Source organism: Notamacropus eugenii, chromosome 1 (assembly GCF_028372415.1).
Source record: "Notamacropus eugenii isolate mMacEug1 chromosome 1, mMacEug1.pri_v2, whole genome shotgun sequence".
Classification (NCBI taxonomy): Eukaryota; Metazoa; Chordata; class Mammalia; order Diprotodontia; family Macropodidae; genus Notamacropus; species Notamacropus eugenii.
In genome coordinates, this window is record NC_092872.1 from 108,544,803 (window position 1) to 108,568,684 (window position 23,882).

Sequence of the window (23,882 nt, forward strand, 5' to 3'; positions counted from 1 at the left end):
TTGTTTCTTTCTAGCTACTTGCAATATTTTCTCCTTGACCTGGGAACTCTGGAATTTGGCCACAATGTTCCTAGGAGTTTCTCTTTTTGGATCTCTTTCATGCGGTGTTCTGTGGATTCCTTGAATATTTATTTTGCCCTCTGGTTCTAGAATCTCAGGGCAGTTTTCCTTGATAATTTCATGAAAGATGATGTCTAGGCTCTTCTTTTTATGATGGCTTTCAGGTAGTCCCAAAATTTTTAAATTGTCTCTCCTGAATCTATTTTCCAGGTCAGTTGTTTTTCCAATGAGATATTTCACATTATCTTCCATTTTTCCATTCTTTTGGTTTTGTATTGTGATATCATGCTTTCTCACAAAGTCCTTAGCCTCCATCTGTGCCATTCTAGTTTTGAAAGAACTATTTTCTTCAGTGAGCTTTTGAATCTCCTTTTCCATTTGGCTAATTCTGCTTTTGAAAGCATTCTTCTCCTCATTGGCTTTTTGAACCTCTTTTGCCAATTGAGTTAGGCTAGTTTTCAAGGTGTTAATTTCTTCAACATTTTTTTTGGGTCTCCTTTAGCAAGGAGCTGATCTGCTTTTCACGCTTTTCTTTCATATCTCTCATTTCTCTTCTCAGTTTTTCCTCCACCTCTCTAACTTGATTTTCAAAATTCTTTTTGAGCTCTTCCATGGCCTGAGCCCATTGGGTGGGCTGGGACACAGAAGCCTTGATTTCTGTGTCTTTGCCTGATGGTAAGCATTGTTCTTTCTCATCAGAAAGGAAGGGAGGAAATGTCTGTTCTCCAAGAAAGTAGCCTTCAATAGTCTTATTTCTTTTCCCTTTTCTGGGCATTTTCCCAGCCAGTGACTTGACCTCTGAATATTCTCCTCACACCCACCTAGCCTCCTCCCAGCCAGCGTTTGGGGACTGAGATTCAAATGCTGCTTCCAGCGTTAGGGCTTTTGGCAGGGGCAGGGCTGCTATTCAGTGTGAGAATTAAGTTCAGGTGGTCAGGTTCAGGGCAGGGCCGCCTCTCAGGTTCAGTTCCCTCAGGGGGTTTATGCACAGACCTTCCACAATGGATTCAGGCTCCTGCCTGTTTGGGGAGCCCTGGTCTGCAGCCGCCTCTCAGCTTCTACCTCCCGGGGGGGGCCTGAATCATGGGGGCACCCCACTCCCTTCTCAACCCGCCAAAGAGACTCTCTCACCGACCCCCGTCACCTGTGGACGAAGGGACCCGCGCAACTGCTGGAGATCCCATCCCCGAAGCCCGCTCAGATCTTTTCCTCTCGGTGCCACGGCCGCGGCAGGGCTGCACTCAGCTCCCAGTCCCGGCTCCCAGTCCACAGCGCGAAGGACCCCCCGCGAGAGGTTTGCAGGTCCCTCCGGAACAGAAATCTCCCTCGCTCCAATATTCTGTGGCCTCTGGGTGCAGAATTCGCCGTGAGTTACTCCCCTGTAGCTGTTCTATGGGTTGTGGGTTCGGAGCTATGTGTATGTGCATCTTTCTACTCCGCCATCTTGGCTCCGCCACCTATAGCAAGCATTTCTAGCATAATAATGAATAATAATGGTGATGATAGACAGCTTCACTTTATTCCTGATCTTTCTGGGAAAACTTCAAGTTTATTCCCATTACAGATAATATTTGCTCTTAATTTTAGACTGATAGTACTTATCATTTTCAGGAAAGCTCCATTGATATAGCTGGATAAATTCTAATAAGAGAGGTATTCCACTAAAATGCTATTCTGATGCTTCTCGTTTATAGTTAGATGACCCTGGATTTTAAAAAGCTGTATCAATTGAGCAAGAATGCCAGTAAGTTATTTAGTGCCGTCTGCAGCATGGATTCTATTTCCCTTCTCTGAGGCTTAAGGTTACCAAAATTTGGAGAAGCTCAGCATCAGAATAAAACATTTTGGCTATAGCAATTACCGAAAACCATCCATTTTTAGAGGGATTATAATATATGTCAGTATCCACACTGTCAAATTCACAGTTCTTTGAAATACTGACACATAGGAAGAAAGCAGAATCAAAACAGACTTGAGAATAGTTTAATTTTAAAAAGAGAGAAGAAGAAATAGAAGGAAGGGTGGAAAACAGCATTGAAATGGTAAAGATGGAAGGGCAGTTTCAATGGAAGAAAACAAAAAGATAAAAGAGAACAAAATGGGATACTCTAAGTGAGCTATATTTGAGGAGGCCAAGAGATGGAGGAAAGCATTTAAGATAACTAATCTATACTGTAGTATAGCCATTCCAGTACGGAAAGGTTTATGAAATGTCCATAATACCATAATAACACTTTAGAAAATCTGCTAACAGAGATGATGTCACTCAATTATTAGGGTAACAAACTGAAGTCCACCAGAATATTTTTAATCATGGTTGTAAAATCAAAGAGCTGGAACATTTATATATTAGATATATGAGACTAGTCCTCTGATGTGAATTACTAAAATTTGTTGTTTCAGTTTACAAAATGGCAAACTGTAATGGTGTTATGGTTATCACAAAGATATAATGAATGCCTGCTGGGTACAAGAGCACCGTAATGGGACTTGATCTTTAAAGCCAATCTTTGTGTTTGGGAATTTTTTATGGTCTACTAAGAAAAAAGTGTAAGTTTTTGTGGTTTATTGATTTATAGTGAATCTATATAAGCAGTATCAGCATATGCAAACAAAGAACACATAATGATATATAGAACAAACAGAACTTACTTTTTGGTTTATACAAGAATTATTAGGAATAACAACAAATCCCAAAGGTTTTAGACTCTACAACTGCCAAGAGAATAGCACCTTGGCACCCTAACCTAGTAAGTTTCCCTATTTCTATAAATTTCTATATTTATAAATATATTTAGAGGAATTTAATACAAATACTACCCACTCAGAGAGAAGTACTAAGACTGCTTGTTCCATTTCTTTATAAATGAAGAGAAGGAATGTGTCTCCAACTTTTTTAGTTTGAGAATCACACAACAGGAAAAATTTTAAAGTATTTTTGATTCTAAAATTGGCTTAATCAAAGGGATTGATTTGGACTTCTGCCTCTCTTTTTTGGAGATATTCTCTATTGTCAATTGTAATAGTGAATACAAAAATGATCAAATGCGTAGAGAAGGAAAGGTCTTGAAATGATTTTTTGCCTAAAGTTCTAGATTTCCGGGGGGGGAGGGAGGGGCAGAGCCAAAATGGCAGAATCAAGATGGTGGAGTGAGAGAAACTACTCACCTAAGCTCTTAAACAAATTCCTTCAGATACCTCTAGAAAGAGAAACTGACCAAATTTTGGAGGTGCAGAATCCAATAGGAGACAGACTTGGCAGATTCACAGCCCAGGACAGACTGGAAGATCGACAGCAAGGATCTGTTCCTCTGGGGTGAACCCATAGCACACAGGGCAGTGCGTCCTGCAGCAGCGTGGCCAAGTGGGAAAAGCCCAGGGTGGCTGCAAGCAGCAGCAGCACATTGGAAAGGCAGAGTGGCAGCCCAGGGCAAGAGACCAGTGGAGCCGAGTGACTGACAGCCACTGAGCCTCAGGTATCAGCTGCAGCTGCTCCAGAGACTTTCTGCCCTCAGATTGAACATTTGTAAATCACTTACTTGATCTTCCGGGAGTCAAAATAGCGAAATGATTGGTAAATGCTCTCTCCCTCTCCCCTTATTGACCTCAAAAGAACCATAAAATAATCCCCAGAAAAATCCTGGATCAGTTGGAACAGCTGAAGGGGAAAACAATCTCGTAGCACCTGAGGCTAGGAAAATAGCTAAGAGGGATTCCTTATTGTGGCAGAGGCTAACAGGAGGGAGAGCCCCAGAGGGGGTGGAAACTCGAACTAGGACCCAGGCATGAGCTGAGCCTGCCTTTGCTCTATCTCAGCTGAGGAGATCTCCCTAGACCAGCTCCCCCTCCTCCCCCCTACTTAACAAGCTAACCCCAGGGCTAAGCTGGGAAACACAAAACAAAAGGTAAAACAAAGGCGCCTGCCCTTAGATTTCCCACACCAGCAGCTCAACAACAGATTCTCCAGCTTCTAACTGAAAGTACCAGAGGCCACAACACACAAGGTCTCATCATCATGAGCAAGAATCAAAGGAAGAGGGAAAAGACCATAGAATTTTTCTATGGGGACAAGGACTAAAACATGATTACCAAAGGTCAGTATTGAGACTATACTCCCATCTGAAACTTCAGAAGGGACTATGAACTGCTGGCATGCACATAGAGCACTCCTGGAACAGTTGAAGAAGGAAATGGACGAAAAAATAGCCAACGATTTTAAAAGTATGCAAAAAGAATTCTCTAAAGTTCTAGATTTCCAGAATTGGAAGTTAAAATCTGATACACAATTAACTTCCTTCATCTACCTTTTGTCATGCTATTTTTTTTTAAAGAACTTCTGTAGTACCTAAGTACTGACTGAGGATATATAATATATGGTACACTGGTGGAGGATTGAGAGTCAGAAGCCTTGAATACTAGTTTTGGCCATGGCATTAATTTTCCATGACACCTACTACCCTAGACCTTATCTTCTTCATCCATAAAATGTGGGGACCAAACTCAGTGACCTCTTAAGACCCTTCTTCTTCTACTTCTTTTTGATCCTATGATAGCTTAACCACTGTCTTATTCTCTTTAAAATTTCCAAGCAAATTAACTGGCTTCTTTTGCTTAAATAGCAGGATGTTTCACTGGGAATATCAGTCTAACCATGTCACCATATATACCCCCACATTATTTATTCCAATTATCACCAAATAAATATTTAATTGATAAAATCACATTTTAAAATGTTCATGTGCTTTAAGGTCTCACTCTTCTTATGCCAAATAACTTTTTTTAAAAATCACTGTATTTTCCTCAATTCTACAAAATATACCAGTCCTCAGAATACTCTCTACCAGAATACTTTGAACATAAATAAAAGTAAGTTATCAAAATGCAATCAATCACCCAGTCAACAAGCACATAAATGTTTACAAGATTTCAAATTCCAGCATGTGGAAGAGTCAGGCTCAGCTTCACACAGTGGTACTGCGAACACTAAAGGCTTCTGAGTCTAAGTACTTTGGATTCTCATGTTTCCGAGTTTTTGGGGGGTTTTTTTTGGACAAGAGGACAGCCTTAATCCTTCTCCAAGAAATATTTCTCATTCTTTCCCTAGTGGCTTTTGAGTAAGGAAGGAGAAGCACTGCTACAGGCTGCTGGAAGGGGAGGGTCTATGGGCCCTCTGTCTTACCTCCTTAGCATTTAGTAGTGAAAGTGTGATATTGCTGGTTTTCTGTCTATTGAGTTTACTATTTACTAATTTTAGGTGAACAATTATCAAGGATGGAATGAACTAGATTAGAACTTTGTGAGCTTCAAAGATCAGAAGAATCCCCAGAGGTCCAGAAACTGGAATTCATAGCAGAATTTTCCAATAATTGCAACAGTAAAGATGAGTGAGAAGCCACCATCGGTGAACAACCTGCTTAACGCAGGAGCAAAACTATGGATCAACCCAAAAGCTGATACATGTCAGAAGTGATCTTGATGGGAAGAATGCTTTAGAGCAACCACTCTCAAATTTAAGCTGAATCTCCCCAAGGGCTACAAACTGATAAAAGACAGTATACCTGTGATTTTCAGGGTTTTATAAATTGGACACCAGCCCACCAAGCACAGAGTGAATGTAATTACTAAATAGTAACTGTTTCTCTTTTACCCAGAAACACTGAGGGTCTTCCCCTCCCCGTTTGATTTTTTTGGTTATTTTTTCTTTTATTAAAAAGAGCTATCCCTTGAGTAACTACTTAAAGAGGCCTATTCATTGAATGGGTAGATCTACTGAAAGTGAGAATCTGACAAGACCTCAGCCTAAAATGGCCAAAATCCTGCATTGCATACTGGGCCATCTCCAGTTGTCTTTATGAATATCAGGTCACAGGACCCAGATGGCTGTGGAGGAGAAAGTGAGGCTGTTGACCTGGCCTCCCTTTGAGTGAGCCCTCCCTCACTCAAATCAAAGTCAATTGCAAGTCATGTCATCATCTTTATGTCATGGTTCTCTCTGAAGGACAAACACAAGTGTTTTGTATTCAGAGTTTTGCTACATCTTTTTAGTAAATTTTCCTTTGTAAAAGCTAGGTGATGCTAAATGGCCGATTGATAATGAGAACTCAATTTTTCACTTAATATTGAGGAAACACTGATGGGCACTGGTGATGAAATGGTGGATTGACAGTGATCAGATTAAAAAAAAGATAACCTGTTCAAGTTTATCCTTATAACTCTGGGAGGAACAGTAGCCTTGTTCTGGTGACCTGACTTGCTAGTACAAATGTGGATTGGGGGAGTGAATGAGCCCATATGTGCTATACTTCCAACAATAAAGTACAAGTTCCTCTGATATTTGAAGTCCTTTGAATTCATAATTTTTTTACTCCAGCCTATTTTTCTAAGACTTTATATATCATTCCCCTTCAAGTACTCTGTATCACAGTTAAACTAGTTCCCCCTTTTTATTTTCTATTCCTTTTAAACATTTTATCTCCCATTTCCATAACTAGAATGCATTCTCTCATTACCTCTATCTCTTAGAATCCCTACCTTTATTTAAAGCTCACCTCAAGTACTATACCCAACATAAAGCCTTTTCTGACCCTCTTCCTCAAGATGGAAATGCCCTCAAACTGCTTGATACTTAATATATTTTCCATATTTATTCATATATGGGAATCTTTCCCAAAACAAAATAAATTTCTTGAAGTCAGGGACTCATTTTTGTTTTTGTATCCTCTGTGTCTAGGACAGTGACTGGCACCTAAAAGATGCTTAATAAATACTAATTGATTGGTTAGCTGGAGAAAGCAATGAAAAAAATGAAATAAGGTTAGCACGAAAACAACCCTCAGCTGCCTTCTCAGTAATGAAGCTTATTCTTATTCCTATCCCAATTTATTCCTGTTCTCCATGTGCTTTCTCTATAGTTGTTTCTCATTCTCAAATCAATTTGAGCTCCTCAGTCTTCTTAAGGGATCTTTAAATATGGTCATCTCCACCTGTATCTCCATCTCTAAGGAGGTAGTCATCATACAGTGGTCTATGGCTGGTGAGTCACATTTCCCTATCTTTGTTATTCTATGTTGATCATGTGAAGAATGACAAATGAGAACCAAATGTCTATAAGAATAAGTAACTCTCTTGTCATTTCAAACAACAGATAACATTGTGAACTCTTAAACAGAGAAATTAATACATACTGCTTGAAAACAGCATAGAGTTACAGATCATAGTAAAACACCACAATCAAAAGGAAAGTATGACACTTTCTTCTCCTGGGAACAAAAAACAAAAACACAGCATTTGGAGACAAATACTTTTCCAGTGACAATACTTAATGTTCAAAAGTTCCAGGAAAATATCAATTATCCCAGTAAATGTACCAACTTGTTTTCCCTGTTCCAGATATAAGCAACTGTCAAGATAACTTGCTGCATGTCTTTTGAAATTAAATATTTGGACTAGACTAGACCTTTGTTAAGAATATAAATTTATATGAAATCAACATGTATCTCTCTCTATTCCTTATACATAAATGTGACCTTCTTTATATTTTTACATGCTGTATTTGATTAGATTTCCAAACTGATATGTTTTTTGGTGAATATTCAAATTTTTTTAAAAAAAGATCTTTTATTTAAGAAAGGATTATTTAAATAGTACTCTTTTCTAATATATTTAAAATACCATTCAATTTCCAGAAATTTAAATTATCTTATTATGTGTGTGTATATCCTTAATGCAAATGGACAATTGTTACTTTATGTGTGGTGTATTAAAACAATCAACTAATTATGTGCCCTTCATGACTGTACTCAATCATGTTCAGTGATTTATTTACATGTTCATACGTGTGCCTATGTAGACAGATACATTACTGCATACTTAGTTTTAAGAGATAAGTAAACAAAAATAAAGCATTAATAAACAATACTCTAAAGATAAAACATAGGCTGAATGCCAAATATAGAAAAAATGACCATTATGACAACAGGTTATCTCTCTGTTAGGTTGACTTCTAGTAGTCCTAATATACAGGGTCATCCCTAGAGCATTTAGAATCAGTGAATCAGTGTCTGCATTTGGAGCCAAGGACAGACTAGATGCAAATTCATGGCTCCGTAGGCTCAGGAAAGAAGTCATACCACGCCTAAGAGGAACTTTTTGGCTATTCCACAAAGGAGAGAAAAGTATTTCTAACAGACAAGAGCTGTGAATTAACTCTTGGCTCTTGCGTTCTGTATACTTGAACCTACTTTCTCCTGGACTCTGTATACTTGGGGGAGAGTATGTTAATTTTGGGATGTGCTTTCTATCAACTGCTTTTACTGTAACTCTCCATAAACCTAAAACTTGGGGAGAAGCACCAGCGTATTTCCTAATTAAATACCACTAGAAAGGTATCTCTCAGAGATATCTTTAGAGCCCTGAGTGGATAGAGTAGCCACACTGGGGGTCCTAACTTGGCAGAGAGAGGAGACGGAAAAGGAACTTCAGACTGTACAGTCTTCTCCATACTTCAGTCTGTATCAGCAACTTTTCAGTTAACACTGTATGGCATATCTTCTAAAGAAGAGAAGTCCCTTTAATAATTCTGAATCCTCTTGCTTACAGAGATGAATACAACTTGACTTTGAGGTGGAACTTAGCAAGAATAAGATAAATAGTTTAAAATGAGGAGAAAAAGAGATGAAGTGAAAAGGCCTAGGGCCAGATGGCACTCTTTCCCCAACCTCTAATTCTAAAAATGCTAAGTATATGAAAAAACTCTTGTGATTTCTTAAATATGTTTTAAATATTGTCTCTCTGTACAATAGATTGAACTTAAATATTAAAAAACCCAAACAATATGGTATGCCAACATTCTCATAGTGTACTTAGGAGGTTGACAGACATTGATTTAATGTTAAAATTGACTATCTGAAATTAAAAAAGGAAACTGAAGATAAAGTCACTAAGACATCTAAGTTTTAATTTGCAAAGTTAGTATTTGCATACCAAATCAGGTCACCTGACTCCTCACAAAACCTTAAATCAAGTTCTCTCTGAAACTCATAGATTGGACCACAAGAGGTCCCTGTCCAAGCTCTACTAAATGGCTGTTTTTTGGGTCTTATTGGTTTAGAGTGAATGTCAATGGTAACTGTTTCTCCTTGGAACAGCAACCCTGAGGGTCTTCCCCCTCTCTTTTTTTTTCTAATTAAAGGGATCATCCTTTGACTCACTTCTTAAAGAGGCCTATTCACTGAATGAGCGTTACCTCATTTTAAGCAATTACTTGGAAAGGCCTTAGCCTAAAAGGGCCAGGTTCTCCCATTGCATCCTGTGCCATCTCCAGTCATCCTGATGAATATCTGATTACTGGATCCAGATGACTCTGGAGAAGAAAGTGAAGCTGGTGACCCTGCACAGCCCTCCTTCACTCAAAACAAAGTCAAGTGCAAGTCATGTCATTATTTCCCTGATATCATGATCCTCTTTAAAAAATGAAGGACAAACACAACTACTTAACAGAGCTAGAGAAAGTCACAAAACCCTGTATAATGGTAATTTAAATGGGAAGATCCTTCCCATTCATTAATTGGCCCAGGTGACTTACCTGGGTCACATGGAAGCCTGGTGGGAGGAGTTGGCTGAATGGGGTAGAGCGAGAGCAGAGCTGAGAAGAAATTAGTCAGAGTGCATTTAGTCTGATCTAGGAAGGATGCAGGCAAGCAGGTAGCTGGCTAGCATAAGTGAAAGAACTCGTTTGTAGTTTTGTTTAAGTGTCCTGCTTGTGATTTGTTTAATGGAGCTGGATTGCGTAAAGCCTACCAGGGGGAATGCTTGGGGATGGTGTTGTTCTTGGCATTGCTATTGTGTATGGATTTTTGTTACTATGATGGATCTGGCTTTCTGGTGTCTGAATAAATGTTTTAGTTCTGTCTTCCATATGAAGAGTCTGTTGTATTTTGTGATTCAGAATTGTACTGGGATAGTCATAGCCTCTGTAGGCTCTGGGAATATCACATTGGTGCTACACCCTGCTGATTTGGACCTCTACAAATCTGTTATCTACTCAGACCTAAGCCCTCATTGCATCAAGGTACAGTCCTCACAGTAATAATTTCAAACATTCTTAACTTTCTTCACATATCCCATGGTATGCCTTCTCCCTACACTCTTATGATACTTTAAAAAAAAGTTTTTTCTTCCCCTCCCTTCTTTCAGATATCTTCCCCCAATATCTCCTCTTTCAGTCCAATCTCTGATGGAAAGTTAGTCCTTCTTGACAAAGTCAGCTATTTTACATGCACCTTTTTATCTCATCACAACATAACTTTTTTAGCAGATTGTTTCCCACCCCTATCATTTTCTCATCTTAAATCCCACATTGTCTAATGACTCCTTCCCTGTTTTTACAAACGTGTTCTCCTGGTCTTCAAAATCCTTCATTTGGTCTTACTACCTCCCAGTGGGTATTGCCTTATGTCTCTCTTTCGTGGGTAAAATATTTGAGAAAACTACCAATCCTCTGTGATGCTATTTTCTCTTCTCTCACGCTGTTCTAAAGCCTCTGCAATCAAGTCTCTTTGACCTCTATTTCACACGGCTGAGCAACTCCTCCTCTTTATTTTCATGACACTGTTCTCTTCAAGATGTCCTACCATCTAATTACTCTATAATCTCTTTTATGGTTTTTCATTCATGTTATTCCCCCTAACCATGAGCATCCATCAAAGCTTTGTCCTAGATCTTCTCTTTTCACTATAGATAATAAACTTATCTCATTTGCAGATCTTATCAGCTCTCATGGATTCAATCATATCACTTCTATGCAATGAATCTCAAATCTATATATCCAGCCTTAGTCTCTCTACTGAGCTAGTCTTATGCATCATCAGTTGCTCTTGGACATCTAGATTTTAATGCCCCATATACATCTCAAACTCAACATTTCTAAAACAGAATTTGTCACCTATCTCTCTCCAAATCTCCCCCACCCCCTTTCCTATCAAGGTCATTAGCATCTTTTTAGTCATCTAGATCCATAATGTCATTGACCACCTTGACTCCTTACTTTTCCACAAACTCAAACCGTTGACAGATCTTACAATTTCTGTCTTCACAATAACTCTTACCTACTTTCCTTTCTCTATTCATCACCACAGTCCTAATTCAAACCCTTATCATCTCTCACCTGGATTATTACATAATTGATCTCCATACTTCAACACTCTAATCTTCTACTTTTCTGGCAATATGATATTTTTCTAAAGCAAAGGAACAACCATGTCAGACCTTCAAGATCAAATATAAAATACTTTGTTTGGTATTTGAGCTCTTCATAAACCCCTTCCCTACCTTTCCCATATTCTAACAGTTTGCTATCCTCCACATATTCTGTAACCATTCTAAATTTTCAAATTTGTAATTTCTCAAATATGATACTTTTTCTTACATCTCTATGCCTTTGCACTGGCTGTCCCCCATGCCTGAAATGCCTAGGAATGCACTTTACCTCTTGGTTTCCCTGGCTTCTGTGGGGAAAAATACTTTATCATTTATCATTTCCATTAAAATATGTATTTCTTCAGTGCAGGAACTATTTCCTTATATCCTTACCCATTACCACAGTGCCCATACATAGTAAATGCTTACTGACAGAATGAAAGAGGTGATCCTAAGAGTGGGGAGTAAATAAATTTAGATCTTCAATACTTAACACTTCAATACTGTAACAAATTCATAATTTCACCAAAAGTATAGATAAATTTGCATTTATTTACTTTGTTGTTGTTTAGCAGTTTTTCAATTATGTTTGATTCTTTGTAACCGCATTTGAAGTTTCCTTGGCAAAGATAATGAAGTGGTTTGCTAATTTTTTCTCCAGCTAATTTTACAGATGAAGAAAATGAGGCAAACAGGGTAAAATAACTTGCTCAGGGTGACACAGCTAGTAAGTGTCTGGGGCCAGATTTGAACTAGGGAACACAATTCTTCTTGGCACCAGGCATGGCAGTCTATCTACTGTGCCACTTAGCTGTCAATTATTTGCTTATGTACACCTCAATACAACTCCACAAAGTATAAGATACTCAAAGCATTTTCTGAGAAATGGGATTAACTCTTTCTGCTTTTGGTTCTTAAAGTAGAAATGCTTAGACTTGAATAATCTAAAGTTGTAAAAATTGTTTCTTGAAGACTTATGCCTAAAACGGGGCACAGAGTTTTCTTCTTTTATTTACTTATATACATTTTGTATTCACCTCATGTCCTCAAGAAAATATAATTTCTTTGGGTAGAATGCCAGTCACCACTGTCTTTGCTTCTCCAACTACTAGCATAGTGCCTTGAACATAATAATTTTAAGTTGAATTGAATTGATGTGGTTACATCCTTTACTGGTATAGAACACAACCTATTCATACCTTCTCATTTTGTAAAATTACTGTTTATACTTTTAAAAATGTCCTTCACAGAAGATTCACTAGTATAAAAAGATAGAATAAGTTAAATTAATAAAAAAAATATATTTCTGGCAGTCCAATCCCTAAAACACAGAGTACAGAATTTTCTTCCACAATCTGTCATCCCTAAAACTCACCATGACTGCTCCACTTCCTTTTCCAATCATACATGTCATGTCAGGCCACTTCCTGAATACAGGTCTTTACTGAAAATATGTGTTACTGTTTGCATGTCCAATATTTCTCCATTGCCCTCTGACTCATCCAGAAATCTGAAATCCTCAGAGATCATAGTAATCCAAATCAGGATTTTTTTCACAGAAGATCTAGGTGAAGGTAGAGGGGAGGATGTTGCAAAATTTATATTCTTCAGAGGCTGAGTAATAGAATGGAAGTAGTAGGATAAACTAGATGATATTTTCAGTCTATGTTCATATTGTAGTTTCCTAGAGTATCCCTAAAGTCTTAGTACAGTTTTGAGTTTTAATATTTTATAACTTTAATGGCTTACAGGGTGTCCTCAAAGTTTTAGTAGCTTAAAACTTTAATAATTTGAAACTATACTAAGATTTGGTATTACCCTTTCCAAAAGTTTAACATTTCAGTAAAGTTGTTATCACTAGATCTGTTATTACAACTAGGAGATGCCACATGGGAAATTTTAGATGTAAGAGATATAATAAATTATGATTCTCCTTTAAGCTTCATTCATGACCATTACAACTTTTAAATTAAAATAGAAGGAAGAAGCTATTTCTTCAGTTCACATTAGTGTCAAAGTGTCTATGTGTGTGTGTGTGTGTGTGTGTGTGTGTGTGTGTGTGTGTATTTTAAAGTACAGTCTCTCCCACTAAAGTATAATTATTTGGATTTCATTAGAAGGGTTCTTCCTACTTTGCTTACTTTTACATACACATAATGCCAAGATTGTTTTTTTCTCACTTTCAAAAGTAAGTATGTATTTAAAAGTCAACTGCTGATAATTCAATCTAATAGACATATCAGTAACATGTTCATCATCTTTTTTTTTTTTTTAGGTAAGCTGAAGTCAAGGTTTACATTAGACCTCTTTGGATGTCTATCAACAGATGAGGAAACTGAAGCAATAAAACCTACCATATCTGCTGCTTTCTGGTCTCGACAGAAAAACTAAAACTCTTTTTTTGTATTTAACATCAAAGTCTAAGTATTTTCTGACAATTAGCATTTACTCAAACTACCATGACTATCTAGGTGGCAGAATGGATAGAGTGTTCGACTTGATTTAGGAAGGTATGGGTTTAAATCCTGCCTCAGACACTGATTGGTTATGTGACTCTACAAATGTCACAATGTTTCTGTTTCAGTTTCCTCATTTGTAAAATAAGTTATGAAATAGATGACCTCTGATATCCATTCCAGTGGTCAATCTGTCACCTTACTATCTTATGACTTCCCTTCCATTCTGCTACCTCATTCAAGGACCCTCCTCTGCCCCAATTAAAAAGAACAGAAAAGCAAGTTTCTTCAGTTGAGAATGACCACATTATAAATGTTTACAGTTTATAGTGAAGTAATGTGAAAAACCAAAATCTTGTCCATGGCCTACACTTATTTTAAGTAATACAATAGTAAGCAAAAATGTGTTCTGGGTTTATGGTTATCTGTAAACAAATTCAGGGCAGTATGCAAGAAAAGTATGTTCCCACAAATTCTCTGAGTGTGACTATGGAAAGAGATCTAAAGTGCATAGAACTCGACCATTTGAATATACTATATATTCCCCAACAAATTTAAGGAGCTTGAATTGTGTTGTCTCTTGTACTGTAATTTTAGACCAAGAAGGCCAAAGAAGTTTCGTACATGCAAAAATATTTATAGCAGAACTTTTTGTGGTGGCAAATATTGGAAAGAAAGTGAGCGCTTATCGGATAGAGAATGGATGAACCAAGTCTGATATAGGAATACAATGGCACATTAGTGCTCTAAAAGAAATGATGAATAGGAGAGGTTAAGAATAACTTTTAGATTTAATTAATTGATTCAGAGCAAAGAAAGCAGAATTAAAAACAACATACATAATGAACACAATAATACGAAAGAAAAGAGGAGTGAAACATCAGAGTTCATACTAACACAATCCCTATTCTTGCTTCTACCGCCTCTTTCTCTTCTACCAGTACAGAGGTTATGGACGATGGATGTGAAATGGTATATATACATGCCATCTCTCATGCTTGATGTGTCTGTTTGTTTTCTTAACTGTCTCTCTTTCTCAAACAGAGAGTTCTATGGGAAGGCATTTTTGAGAAATAGCAGTCATGTAAGAAAACAAAACAATAAAAGTTTCTTAAACGATAACATTCTGGCTTTTATTTCCTTCACACTGTCTAAAGAAGGCAGAAAGGACTGTCGAAACTAAAAGTAAATGAGCCTGCTGGACACATCATTTCCAGACATTTAGTAAAAACTGATACATACTTCACATAGTGGGAAAAGTCAGTCTTGTGCAAATCCTGTTTATTTACAGAGGTGGAACAAGCTGTGTTCTATTATTGTCCTAGTAACATTAATCCATGAAAAAACAGATTGGTTCCACCCTTTATCCCAAGGGCAAGATAGCTTGATATCAAGGCCAAGCTACTAATCAAAACCTGAATAGTGCCCACCTCTCACAATTTTGAGCCACATTTTCCCATTTTCTTTAGGCATAAGAATCTGGATGTGGAGTTATTTATGTTTTCTGGAAAAAAATAATTTATGGATTACATACTGGTACTCTAATTTATATGTAAGTGAAGATGATAGCTATGCCAATGTAGAAATAAACACTTTCTTTGTTATACCGCTCAAAAATGCATAAATCACAATCAACAGAGATCATTTATGGTCTCTATATTTTTCCAGACTACTTACAGCTCAAATACTTCTTGACTGACAGTAGTGATTTTTGCGTTCCTTAAGTAAATATTTTCACAGCCATTACCTACTTACAATACATTATTCTTTTACAAAAAGAATCCAAACAAATCCAATCCAATACTCATTGCCCTCTTTGTTGGTTACAAGTGATGTCAAAAGTCAAAGGAAGCATTCTAAGTACTCTGGCCACCTTGTTCTTCCTTGTTCATTATGGTTAAAATGGGAGCTTGTTTGGATGAAGTTAATGGTGATCTGTGAAGTTATACTGGAAAGAGGAAATCATGATGAAGAAAAAAAATTCTGACATTCCTCTACAATAAATTTCAAACTAAAAATACTATGTGATATGTGATTCTAGTAATCACTTATTGAAATACTGGCTGCAAAATGATTTCAGTTTTATGTCTTAATGACTCAAGCCTTAATAACAAAAGCCTTACCAAAATGTGTCTGTAACTGGGACCTTTAGGAAATATGGTAGGCCTAATTATGTGACCCTAATGCGTCCTTACTCTGTAATCTTAAGGGATAGAAGTAGTCAACAAGTTTCTGAAAGAATTAGGAATAAGTGTTCACTTTAGAGAAAACTTGACTTCTGATTTATGTGAAACTAAATTTGTTTATAAATTATTCCTGAACCCCCAAAATAACTGAGAATTTCAACCACTATAGAACTTGCTGGGACTCTCCACTGTTCATAAAGTACACTCTTTCCCGATCTAATTTAAAGCTTTCAGGCCCACACATGTCTTTCCAATTTCTATTTGTCCAGAATACAGTAAAGGTTGGGTTTTCTCATGTCTCTCATAGCCTCCTTACTCTAAAACATGTTTGGAGACCTCAAATGGTCCCAGGAATACAATAAACCACTTTAAGATAATATATTATGAACAGCAATAGTGTATGATGAACTATTCTCATCAGGATAATGATCCAAGACAATCCCAAAGGATTCATGATGTAGCTTGCCATCTATCTCCAGAGAAAGAACTGATGGATGCTATGTGAAAACAGACTGAAACATTCTATTTTTCATTTTCCCTCTTTCTTTTCTATTTGAATCTTCGTGTATAAAGTGATTAATAATACATACATGATTACACATCTATAAACTATATTGGATTTCTTATTATTTTGGGAAAAGTGGAAGGAAAGAAGGGAGATAGGAACAGAATTTGGAACTCAAAACCTTTTTAAAAAGTGTTGAAAAACTGTTTTAACATATTACTTTGGGAAAAAATATTATACATAAAAAGACAATATCCTATGAATTGTAAAACATACCTCTACAGCAATGATTTTTCTATTATTGATTATATATTCATTCATGTGGAAAAAATTTTACCCATCAGTTTTCAATTTATGTCAATTCCTCCAAATGCCTTCCTCCTCCCTACCCCACCCCAGTCTCCACAGTAATTGCAATGTGTAATTATTAAAGCCCTCTTTATTTATGGTGTGAAGGTAAATCCAAGTTCTTAAAGGCTATGCTGGCAAATTCTAACAGGCTCTACAAAGCTGGAAATGTTTCCAAAATGGATCCAGTGTCTGAGGAGTATGGCCCTAGACAAATTTAGAAAGATCCATTTTTATGTTGTTGAAAAGGGTTTAGGCATAGCAACTCTCTGAAGAATTATCTACCAATAAATCAACAACAAGCATTCATTAAATCCTTAATATGCGTTCTCCCTGCCAACCCCCCAGCTTCTAGGACTCCATAGTCTAATGGGTAAGGAAAGAAAGTTATAGAGAAGATGTTACCTTGCATTTATACAAGGAGTTACTTAGCCTGGGACTCTCTATACCAATGATTCATTCTCAAAGAGGACCAATGACTTCAGAAGGGTGATGACTTAACTTGCAAGTAAACTGGATTTAAGAGAAGCAGAGCTGTGCAAAGTGATTCAGCCCCATTCTCTCTTCCACAGTCATTGGAGTCCAGTGGCAAGTCACAGATCAGATAACTGGTGATGGTGTAGGATGCAGTGGGAGACCCTGACCTTTTAAGTTAAGGTTTTTCCCAGGTCTCAGTTTCTCTGAGAAGTAGTTAAAGGCTAGACAAGAACTGAGTTTTTAGAAGATGGTCTACTACTTTGCCTTTACAAAAGAATCAGGGAGGGAGAGGAAGACCCTCAGAGTTTCTGGCCAGAATAGCTATTTATGCTCGCTCTAAGCCATCAAAATCCAAACAATCAGCAAATGAAGCTTGGTCTTGGGGCCTATTATTGGCCAATCAGTGAGAGCCCAAGTGATCTGGATGTAAAAGCATAGTTAAGAAGTTCCATTTGAATCCCAATGAGCTTTATCAAAGCCTGGTATTATTTCAAGAAATCATAAATGAAACAAATGAGTTAATTATCCAAGTTTTTTTTTTCTTTTTAATGATGGCATAACTAAGTAAGAAATAAAAAGATCTAGCCCCCAAACCCCAGGATAAATTGCAAAGTATAAGTGATCAAGATTTATATTCCTTTGGACAGAGTCCTCACATTAAGGGTATGATTTCCCATGTGGAAGAAGGTAAAGGAGGAGGAGGAATCCCAATTCTATCCACTTTGGCTCCTAGAATGTGATACTGAATGGTAATGGAAAGAAAAGATGTCACTATTACCTTGACTCTCTCTGTACTCTTTCTTGCCTACTGCATGGACTTACAGATAAGTCCTCCCATCTTTAAGCAACCAATATATGTAGTCCCTCTTAGAATTAAGTTCATTAAGAATAGGGGGTATTTTCCTTTCTTGTATTTGTACTCCAGCATACAGCAAAGCACCTTATAAATAGTAAGCACTCAATAAATTTATATTTGCATCTTTGTTAGATGACTACAGTAAAATAAATATATTTCTGAAAGCAAAAGGGCTCATGAATATTAAAAGGGGGAAATTTTTAAAAATCTACTTGACTTTTTTTGATTTTTGGGGGTGAAACTTGTTAAAATTCTACCAAGAACTCAACATTAAATATATGCATGTATATATAGATGAGAATATATATACATGTACATATATATATATATACAAAGACACATATTTGCTAGGAGATGGGAATCATAAAATACTAGCAAAAAAAGTTGTCTACTATTATGACATAGTGATGTGTTAATTATAATTCCTGTTGATATGGCTCTCAGATTTTTGTGTTAAACATAAGGAGCTACCTCAAAAATATTGCGTGAATCTTTCTATGTGAGAAATTAAATGAAAAACTTTGTACAATTTCCTGAAACTCAACTCTGATTAATCAAAAATAAATAAACATCTTAGTATTCCTCACATAAAATTAAATATGCAATCCAAGTGTCAAGGTGTTTTATAATCTCAAAGCCATTAAGATGTAGACCTCTATCTGAAATGCTTCTCCATCCTTGATTTCAATGAGGATCACATAGGTAATGTTCACATAGACAGTGTCCCTAATTCTGAAATCATAATTCTGTATTTGTGGTTTAAAGTTTTCCTCTCAATCATTTCCAAAATGTAAATAAAAACGCTGTACACTGAACACATATAATAAGGGTTCCAAGCGCAACCATAAGAGGCAGTATAATAAATACCTGGGCTTCCGTACAGTATTGAAACTTATTATGACATTCTATTTTTGAACTGTGGTAGATCTGTGACTTTATTCTTTTATTATCTCTTGTCAGATTGCAACCCCTTCTCCCATAAGGCAGAATGATGATTTAAAACATACTTTGTCAAACCAATGGGGGAATAAAATATTAATAACCTATTTGACTTTTAAAGAAAGTCAGATTTTAAAAGCAGGTTCAGCATGCAACAATCTGTTTTCATACTTGCACCTATTTTTCTCTTCCTAGAATGTGCTCCTCTACCACAATTTCCTCGAGAACAGGGAGTATCTTTTACCATTGCTTATATCATGAGTGCTTAACACAGTGCCTGGTTCATAGTAATTGCTTTGTAAATGTTTATTGACTGACAGGATGACTTCATTCTTAAAACCCTTACCTGGTCTTTAAAGTCCAACTCAAGTGTCACCTTCTCAAGGAAGCCTTCTCTGGCATAATAGACCATATAATTTACAAAAAATCACAAAAATCATATGATAATATCAGTAAATGCAGAGATTACTCACATGAGAAAACGATCTAAATCAGTACTCACTAAAGAAATGCAAATTAAAACAACTCTGAGATACCATCTCACACCTATCAGGTTGGCTGACATCTCTAAAAAGGAAAATGATAAATCCTGGAGATGTGGAAAAGCAGGACACTAAAGCAATGCTGATGGAGTTGTGAAATGGTCCACCCAGTTTGGAGCTATGCCCAAAGTTTATAAAAGTGTCTGTACCCTTTGACCCAGCAATACCATTACTAGGTGTATCCCGAAGAGATCAAAGAAAAGGGAAAAGACCTGTATGTACAAAAATGTTTATAGCAGCTTTTTTTTTTTTTTGAGTGGTGAACAATTATAAATTGAGGGCAATGCTCATTAATTTGCAAACAGCTAAACGTGTTGTGGTATGTAATTGTGATGGAATACTATTGTACTATAAAATACGATGAGTGGAATCATTTCAGAAAAATCTGGAAAGACTCATATGATCTAGTGTAGAGTATAGTCAACAGAACCAGGAGAACATTGCACATAGCGACAGCAATATTGTAAAGATGATTATCTATGAAAGATTTAGTTACTCTGATCCGATGACAAAAGACAATTCCAAAGGACTCATGATGAAAAATTCTATCCATCTGTAGAGAGATCTGATGCACTCTGAGTGCAAATTGAAGCATATTTTTTTCACTTTCTTTATGATTTTTATTTTATTTTTTGCAACATGACTATTATGGAAATATGTGTTACATGAATTCCTATGTATAATCAATATGATTTTCCTTGCTTTCCCAATGGGTGGAGGAAGAAGACAAGAGACTTTGGGACTCAAAATTAAAAAATAATTAATGTTAAAAGGAAGCCTTCTCTGATCTTTCAGCTTGGCAATTACCATTTCCCACAAAGTACTTTGTTGTATAATTCTGATCCACGTACCATGTACTTTTCTACATTTTTTATTTGGTTTTATGTTAGCTTCAACTAGACTCTTAAATTTCATATGGACAGTTTCCAAGGATTCTAAGACTTTAAATCTCCCCTAGCCACAGTGTTCTGTGATACTTGATAAACTTTGTTGAATGATTCAATTAATTAACTATGTGAAGTTAAGTGTAATATGAGGGAAAATATTGTAAATACAAAAAAGCAGTACTATCCAGTACTCACAATGTTAAGTGTTCTGTCTTTGCCAAGAATTTCAAATCATAAAATATGATAAATCCAAAACAAAATATGTAATACATTCCTTTTAAATAAGTCTACATGCCTTATTGTCTTTCTCATAAGACAAGATAGGAAAATGATATGTCATTTTTATCTCATTCTATTGGCACTCTCTTTAAAATCCTTAAGCTATGTAAAGAAAGTATCGTACTATTATGATGGATACGTCTCCTCATGTTACACTATACAAGTCAAAAAGATTTAAGGAGGAACCTATGCTCTATGTTGAAAACCATAAAGAATCCCATTAAATAAGTTGGGAAAATATAATTTTAGGTAAACTGCAATTGTATATGTCTACTTTTAGTTCCTCACATAATAGCTTAAGTGCTTTCAGACTCTTAAAATGCTATGTAAATGCAATCAATCATTATTGTTATAACAAATCATACAATATGAATGACCAAATAAGCCTACTGTTGTTTCCACCAACAAAATATGGATTAAGGCTATATTGTGGACTAATACCAATAGTAGTAATGTCACAAATTTGTATAGAGTTCTCACACGAACAATTCACTTGAACTGCAAAATAATCACAAAATAAAAATACTTACTTTTTACAAGAAAATTGAGATGCAATGATTAAGTGATGCAGTTCAAACTAGAACCCAGTCTTCATAGCTATTAATTAAGTGTGATTTTAATACATATTTGTCAACCCAATCTTCTCCATTTGGAGAAAACAAAATGGTGACTCTACTCAAGATGGTAGAGGCAGTAGAAGTAGAATAACATAGTTCACTTATAGCTTCTTTATAGCAAGGATCCAAAGTAAGGGGTGGGGATACTAGACCAAGAAATAATAAGGAAATCCCAAGAGAAATTATAGTAAGTGTGCTTTGTCGGTCCAGATCCTTATAAAGAGATACCTAGAAGCCTATGGGTACTAGTTTAGACAGAAAAGGTTAGCTGTGGTGATAGGAGGTCATGAAGGACTTCCATTTCAGGTACTATGGGCTAGCCAGGGAAGCTTAATGCATGAAACTATGTTCCAGGAGAAGAAATACAGAATCCTGGGCTGAGTCTAGCCAAGGACTTGTGGATCATGACCCCCTAACTGGGAATCAGATGGCCACAAGGGATGGAAAAGGAGGGAAGTGATCAGAGTGCAGAACAGCAATAAATTATCCAAGTGTAGTCCACTGTGGTATCTATAGGAAGTATAGCAAGTATGGGCCTGCACTTTGACTTACAGGCTCCCTGTAGGCAGGCTGCATATAGAGAACCTGGGTGCAGGAGGCCCTCTATACATTCCATTCCCACCCCTCCATGCTTCTCAAGTATTTCTGAAAACAAAACACATTACTGAGACAATGAATAATCGAGATCATTACTAAAGAAACTAAGTCTATTCTTCCAAAAGAGGACAGATTGACCATAACACAAAACCCCAGTTCAAGAGGTAAAGCTGGGAAAATGAATAGAGAAAATTCTGATAATAAAAAAATATTATGGAGCAAAGGAGTCTCAATTCAAAAACCCAAAAGAGATGTATATATTTAATACAAGCAAAACCTCAAAGAAAATCAGATTCATTAGAAACTTTACCAGAGTTCCTTGAAGAAATAAAGCAAACATTTTTAAATGATTGTACAAATGAAATGTAAGCTATAAAAGGATGTTTGAAAAAGAAAATGAAAATGTAGACAAAGAATTACAAGAAGAATTAATGGATTAGTACAAGAAATGAAACAGATGTACTGAAAATTAGATCGAACCACACGGAAAGGAGTCACTCCATGAGGCAACAACAAATACTAGAATAAAATGGTAAAAATGAAAAGAAAATTAGAATATACCTTAGAAAATCTAAGGTATGTCTAATCAGAAACTGACCTGGGAAATAGGTTAAGAAGAGACACTTAAGAATTATGACTACTAGGAAACCTGTACTATTAAAAAAAAAAAAAGATGCCAAATTTCAAGAAATTTTGAAGGAAAACTTCTTAGAACATAGGGCAAGGTAAAAATAGAAAGAACTTGAAAATAAACTACAAAATGAATATTTCCAAGAGTTCATAGTCAAAATCTGGTGCTTTTAGGTCAATGAAAAAATAGAAGCAGCCATTAAAAAAAAGAGTTCAAGTACTAAGTTTTGATCAAGCTTTAGACACACTAGGCCAGAGAAGAAAGCTGGGACTAGGGAAGGCAAGAGAAAAAGGCTTAGAAGAAAAATATAACTTTCCAGTGAGGTATAATCTTGAAGGAGTAAAAAATGAATATTTAATGAAATAAAGGATTTCTGAGTATTCTTGGTGAAAAAGTCAGAGGTAGGTAGATGCTGTGAATGTAAAACACAAATATAGGAGTCAAAAGAAACATAAAAAATTGTAGCAATTGAAAGGAACTATTCAATGATTAGGTGTTTTTATTTAGAAAACAGGGAAAAGAAATACGTTCCCTCAGAATCCTAAGATCTTAATGGGTCATGGAGAAAATAAATAACAGAAAATCTGGGAGCAGTTTGGTCATATTTTAATTATTTTAAGAGGAGAAAGAAAAAGGAAGCAAAAAGCTATACACTAGGAAAGAAAGAGTAAAATTTATTATCTCATATAATTAGGGTGAATGAGAAGAAACCATATCATCATGGGGGCATGAGAAAAACTACATGTATAAAATATTCAAAGGAAGGCTGAACACACACATGTACACACATACACACACACTCACATACATGGTTTCCATGTGGTAATTCCTTTCTTATATTTTTCAGGAAATTTATGTTTTCCAAATCCCAAGAAAAATCTGTTAAGAAATTGGGAAAAAATAATTTATTTCTATTGTGAGAATTAAAGGTGAACAATCAAAATAGAAGCATAACTGACTGGACAGGAATATGTAGGAGAGAAGTGGTCATGATTTACTCAGCCAATCTTTCTGGCAACCATTGCTTGTTATAAGTGTGTTCATAGATGTTTGTATTTCTACTGGCAAGTCATTCTTGTAAATAAAATATTAGTAATTGTACATGCATAGTATACAAATCATATGAGTTTTGTTCCAAGAAACAACAAAGTTTGGAAGTAAAATAAGTCCTTAAGCTGGCAGTTTCAACATGTGATAATGTGTAGTGGTATTAATATTTATGGGAGATCTGATTTTTTTATTATTTAAATACTATCCAATAACATTTACTGATGTTTTCTACTATTTGGATATTATTACAGTTCTT

The 23,882-nt window shown here is 36.1% G+C and overlaps 1 protein-coding gene across 3 annotated transcripts in view; it reads right to left on the bottom strand.

Moving 5' to 3' along the window:
• ROR2 (receptor tyrosine kinase like orphan receptor 2) overlaps positions 1-23,882 on the bottom strand; it is a 320,282-nt gene that overhangs the window by 103,814 nt on the left and 192,586 nt on the right. The gene's annotated exons all lie outside the window — the stretch shown is intronic.